Raw genomic sequence first — 6,588 nt, 5'->3', positions numbered from 1 at the left:
CCTAGTGTGGCATGTAATGGGTCTTCTATTTTAGGGCTTGCTTGTTTATGTATTAGTAATATTTAGCTTGATTCATGCTTTAATTTTAGAATTAGTGGTTGCAAACACTGATTCGTGCCTTTATGACTTAGACTCTTTTTGAGAAAGAGGGGCTAAGTCTAGGAAAATCAGTCTAATAGGGAATTTGGGTGAACTCAAGAAATTGATAACCCCAATTAAAGGGTTAAACCTCGAATAGTAATACCTGACTTGAGCTAATATCACTTGAATTACATGAATACTCATTTGGACTTGAGAAAGCCAAATTGGGTAAAATCACTCAAGCTACCGAGAGGTGTAGAGTGAGTACCCAGGTGTGATAGCTATATTACAATCCCAAGTAATCAAGAACTTTTCCTAAATTTTACTATCCGTTAGATATCCACCTAGGTAGAAGTCACGACCCTAGTCTCTTTATACATTTGAAAACCAACAACAAAAATATTATCCTTAGATTTAATTATTGCAATCTTTAGAGTAAAGTTAGAAGTAGAAATCAAACCAACATTTGTGGAAGTGTAATTAGACTGAAAACTCGCATCTAGCTTAGATATAAACCTAAATCCAATTATTAACTCCCTGTGAATTCAAACCCGACCTAGTTGGGTTAAAACTGCATCGACTACCCTCTCTACTCAATAGTAGTGTAGGCTTGGACCCAATTAGCGGTACGTGCAAGGGTTGACGGCCACCGTAATTTGAGCTAATTGGAGGCATTCAATTATTATGGCGTGTTATATGTAGATGGATCACAGAAGAGTTATGGTGGTTTAGACCACAACTTGAGGTTTTGTTTTTTCTACGGTTATGGGAATTCAGTCGCGTGATGCAATGGTTCTCCTGAAATGAGTTGGGTGAAAAGTTTCTATATGATGAAGTGTTTATTCTTTTAGTGATTCAAGAGTTATGATGAAATTCTTATACTCTCGTGTAGTGGCATGTTAGATGCAGTGGGCGGCATGGGAATTGGATGTTGAGCAAAGTTTTTGTTCGGTGATGACAAGAATGTCACGATCTCGGATGAGTAGTAAAGAATTCAGATGTATAGGGTAGGCTGGTATTTTTCTTTAGCGTCACCTGAAAACGACGTCCGGTGTAAGAGGCTTTATATACTAATTTGCGGGTTATCGATTTGCTTTACAACACTAGTATGGTCAGTGGTATGGATATGCAGACTTTGGTACCTGGTGTAGAAGGTCATTGGGGAGTATCCCACTGGATGATTGTATAAATGCGACATGTAGTCACTTCATTGATTAAAGATTGAAACCAAGTATGGAGAATATGGTACTATCGCTAATGTGAGAGTTTAGGTCTGGAAGACGCTCCATTCATTTGGTTGTGAACGGTGGATGTTCGTTCCGGATTGGACGACTACTCTTATGTGTCATGAATAGAATTGTCGTAGATCCTTGGGAGGTTACTAGCCTAGTACGATCAGAATCATCTTGAGGTCCGTGGATGGATCTAAATGTGAACGTGTGCTCTATATCAGGCCGGTTATGTTCGTTCAGCATAGCGTTTCTTATGGAGAAGTCTTCGAGCATCGAATGTTATTCCCGTCGTTAGCTATTCCATGTAATACTCTATTGTGCTTGTGGATTGTGAGATGGCTTGATTATTCTCACATGTGTTGTGGTCTCGTATAGCTTGCGCTTTTATATAAGCAGGATGGCTCTCAAGATGCAGTCAGTTATTGCACCTTAGTCGGGCTTGAGTTTGTAGCGTATGGCGCTATCTGTCTCCTTAGGGATGGTATTATACACTTGGTGTTCTTGTCATCGACATTCGAGAATTTTGTAGGTATGAGAATTCTAGCTCAGTAGGTATTTCCTTATAGATTATTATGTGTGGATCGGGTGGCACGCCGCTAGGGGTATATTGTTTGGATCAGGTGGCACCCCGCCACGGGTAGGTTGTTTGGATGGGGTGGCACACGCCATGGGTATCATGGTTGGATCGGGTTGTATGCTGCAACGATATCATGTGTGGATTGGGTTACACGCCGCAATAGTGCGATGTTGACTACAGTTCCCTATATCTAATCTTGTGTGTTTTGTTTCTCATTTTTGAGGAAGGTTCATAAAATCTTTTCGGTTGTTTAGTTAGTTACGTAAGTTGAGTAGTTCTTTTCAGAGTTCGTTTTCTTTATGTATCACATGCGAGTTTGTAGCTTGTTGGCACATTGTGGCATCATATGAGACATTTGGAAGTGTTTGAGATGGCTAATTGCCTGAGCGGCTAGTACTAGGCGAGACGAGGTTATTGGACCTAGGATCAGTGCGGTCGGAGTTAGGAAGGGTATATTAAAGAGCATATATCATTATTTAGTTCAGAATGAGGTAATGGTTCTTGTCAGGCAGAGAGACTCCATGATTTGTGATTCGGCAAATGGTTATGAGTTTCTACACATCTCTTCCGTTATGGCAGTATTGCGAGAGTTGGAACAAGTCTTATATATGTTATGAGGTATGCTACGGGCTTCGGGTCAGTGGAAACTTCAGTTGTTGTGCTTGGGGGAGACTACCTTGGGCAAATGAGTTATATGGTACGTGGTGTGAATTCAGCGGAGGAGCATGGTCATATTGGGTTCAGTGTCTGGTGATTGATACGGTGTTCATGTGTTAGAATCTAGTATCGTAGAGAATTCCGGATGTTGGAATTTGGTTCTAAATCTTGTTAGCTAAGGTAACAGCAAGGATCTTAAGTTTGGCTCAAGCTAACATACTCAACTAGGTTGTGGCAACATGAGCAGGTACACGAGGTGTTAAACATTGATTTTGGGCAACTCCGGAGCATTTCTTAGCACGTTTGAGGACGAATGCATGTTTAAGTTGGGGAGAATGTAACGACTCGACCGATCATTTTGAGCTCCAGTGCGTCGTTCGCAGTTTGAGGCCTTGAGTAGATTCACTTCAGGTATTATGACATGTACGTATGGTTGGAATTAAATTTTGGGAATTCGGGAGTTTTTTTGAAAAAAAAAATTAATTTCGGAATCCTTAAGTTGGAAGAATTGACTGAGGTCTGACTTTTGAGTAAACGACCACGGAATTGGGATTTGAAGGTTCCAATAGGTTTGTATGTTGATTCTGGACTTGGGCATATGTTTGGATTGAGCATCGGATCACCCGAGAGAATTTCGGTGGTTATTTTGGAAAGTTGGCATTTTGGAAGTTCTAGAATTTCATAAGCTTGGTTTGAAGTGGATATTTATTCTATCGATGTCCGTTTAGAGTTCCAAGCCTTGTAATAGGTTTGTATCGTTTGTGACTTGTATGCAAGTTTGGCATAATTATGGAATGTTTGGATACGATTCGGACGGGTTCGTCAAAGTTTGAAAGCTTGAAAGGTTAAAGAAGGATTTCGATCGTCGATTCGTAGTTTTGTTGTTATTTGGCACGATTCGAGGCCTCGACTAAGTTTGTAATTTGTTTTGGGATGCGTTGGTATAATTGGTTAAGGTCCCGAGGGCCTCGGGTGGATTTCAGATGGTAAATGGATCGAGTTTGGGCTTGGAGGAATGCTGAAGCTGCTATTATCTTGTATAACTGCACCTGTGAGGTTTTGGCCGCAGGTGTGGCTTCGTAGAATTTCCAAGAGGGTCGCAGAAGCGGTTCTGGGAAAGCTAGGCAGTACCACAGGTGCGAGACTATTTCTGCATCTACGATGGCGCAGATGCCGTGTCCTTGAGCGTTGAAGCGGAATGACTGGGGAAGGCTGGGACCGCAGATGCGCTTGAATTCCATAGAAGCGGGATCGCACCTGCGCACGAGGAGTCGTAGAAGCAAAGGTGCAAAAGTGCAACTAGGGACATAGACTCGGTGCTTGAGGGCCTGAAGTAGGACCGCAAAAGCGGTATTTTGGCCGCACCTGCGATACCGCAGAAGCAATCAAGTGACCGCAAGTGCGAGATGTCGTTGAGCAATGAGGTTTCTATAAAAATGGGATTTGACTCATTTTCTTCCATTTTTATTTGGTTGGGGCGATTTTTGGAGAGCTTCAATGGGAGATATTTATCAAGCAACACAAGGTAAGAAATTCCCACATATTACAAGTTAAATACATGGTTTATATTTGGGTTTAAACGTGGAAATTAGTAAGAATTTGATATTTTGGTAGAAAACCTAGAATTTGATATTTTTGGATTTTGACCATGAAATTGGACATGGAATTGAAAATAACTTTCTTATTTGAGTTCGTGGTGCCATGAGTAATGATTATCTTCGAAAATTTTCGGAATCTGGGCAGGTAGGCCAGTGGATTGATTTTATAGACTTCTCGAGCGGAGTTGGAAGATATAATAAATTTATTTATTATGAGTATTAGAGTTTATATTTATGGATTTACACATTTATTGACTAGTTTTGGAGCGACGGGCATCGATGTGGGGTGTTAGAGTTGCGCTGGTCAGCGAGGTAAGTCTCTTGTCTAACCCTGTGAGGGGAAAACTACCCCTATGTGATATTTATTGTTATGTGCAATGGGTTGTGGGTGCTACTTATACAGAGGTGACAAGAGTCTGTACGTAGTTAAAACATGTTTATGTCCGGGTTAACTTAGGATCTTATCATGTAATATTTGAATTAGTTGAACTCATTTTGCTGGCTTAGCCAATTGAAGTTATAACTGAATTTGTTTTAGAAATAAATGTATGAATAATAGACCGAGCCTTATCACTTTGAGTTGTGGGCGAGTTATTTGAGAAACGGTAAAGATTATTATCATATTGTGCTCATGTATTAAATTGTAAGCACGTGTCTCGTAATTCAGTAACTTCCTCCCTTTTCTTGTGGAGTGGGCCGAATGCCTCGATAGTATATAGATGTGTCTATGGATCGTGTCGCACGTCCCTCCGTAGTGTACACGTTATTTTAGATCAGGCTGAATGGCCTCGGCTGAATCGTACGTTATATCTCTAGTAGTCTGGATATTCACGAGCTAATCTTCCCACTGAAGACCGACACTTTATGTCATTCCTTATTTATTTGATATTGACACTTAGTATTTTCTGAGATATTAAGGTAGAACGCAAGATCGAGAAATTTATGCTTTAAAAGAAATAATTGGAACATTATGAAATTACACATTTACTCTACTATTGTTGTGCAATTCATATCTGTTATGAATTATCATTTATTTTGTTTGGACCTCTAGTAAGTGTTGATGTAGACCCCTCGTCACTACTTCTCTGGGGTTAGGCTAGATACTTACTGGGTACGTGTTGATTTACGTACTCATGTTGCATTTCTACCCTAAATGTGCAGGATCTGACAGGTCATTTGGTGATCATCTTGGCACGTTGGCGCACCTGCTGAGGAGACTTATGTGAGCTGCATTCCAGGCTATGCACCGCAGTCCATCGAGTCTCCAATGTATTATTTATTTTGTTCTGTCTTTTTACATTCGGGACAAACGTTGTATTATTATTGTACTCCTTAGAAACTTGCCCATGCACTTGACACACTGGGTTTTGGGAGTTCCTATTGGTTGTTTGTTATCATATATCACGTAATTATCATCATTTACCCCATAAATTCTGTTTTATATGGTTTAATTATTGGCAATTAGTAATTTCAAAGTAATAAAATGGGTAATCTAATCGATAAATCAACGTAGGCTTACCTGACGGCAGAGTTGGGCACCATCACGATCTCTAGTGGATTTTTGGTTGTGACAGTATGGTAGTGCATGAAGCATTTCAAGTAGCTTCAATGATTGAAAAGTTGCCTCCGTCGTGGAGAGATTTCAAAAACTATCTAAAGCACAAACGCAAGGAAATAAAGTTGGAGGATCTTGTGATTTGTCTCAAGATTGAGGAAGATAACAAAATAGCCGAGAAGAGGTCTCGTGGAAATTCAATGATTATGGGAGCTAATATTGTTAAGAAGATTGCTCCAAAAAGTAAGAAGATGAAGAGGTCTTCTGGACAGACTAAGGAGAAAAACAAGAAAAAATTTAAGGATAACTGCTACAATTGTGGAAAAGCTGGTCACAAAGCCCTTGATTGTCGTCTCCCGAGAAAGGACATGAAAAAGGGATAGTTTAACATAGTGGAGAAGAATGATTACATTGATTATCTATGTGTAATGCTTTCGGAATGCAACTTAGTTGGAAAATTGAAGGAGTGTGGATTGACTCTAGAGCCACTAGACATGTTTGTGCTGTCAAAAAAGCATTTGTAACTTACTCTACTGTTGGTCTCGAAGAAGAACTTTCCATGGGAAATATTGCAATAGCCAAGATTGAGAGTTATGGGAAGATATTTCTAAAGATAACTTTCGGCAAGGTGTTAACGGTCAACAACGTTCTTCATGTTCCTATTATTAGGAAAAATTTAGTTTCAACTTATTTACTTGTTAAGAATGGATTCAACTGTGTATTTGTATCTGAAAAGGTTGTTGTAAGCAAGAAAGATATGTACGTTGGAAAGGGTTAACTCACAGAGGGCCTTTTTCACACTCAATGTAATGGTTATCGATAGTTAATAAAATTTTAGATTTTTGTTATTTATTGTATTCAAATGATATATGGCATATTTGTTTAGGA

This window comes from Nicotiana sylvestris, chromosome 2 (assembly GCF_000393655.2).
Source record: "Nicotiana sylvestris chromosome 2, ASM39365v2, whole genome shotgun sequence".
NCBI classification, from domain to species: domain Eukaryota; kingdom Viridiplantae; phylum Streptophyta; class Magnoliopsida; order Solanales; family Solanaceae; genus Nicotiana; species Nicotiana sylvestris.
Note: the sequence above shows the minus strand (reverse complement) of the source record.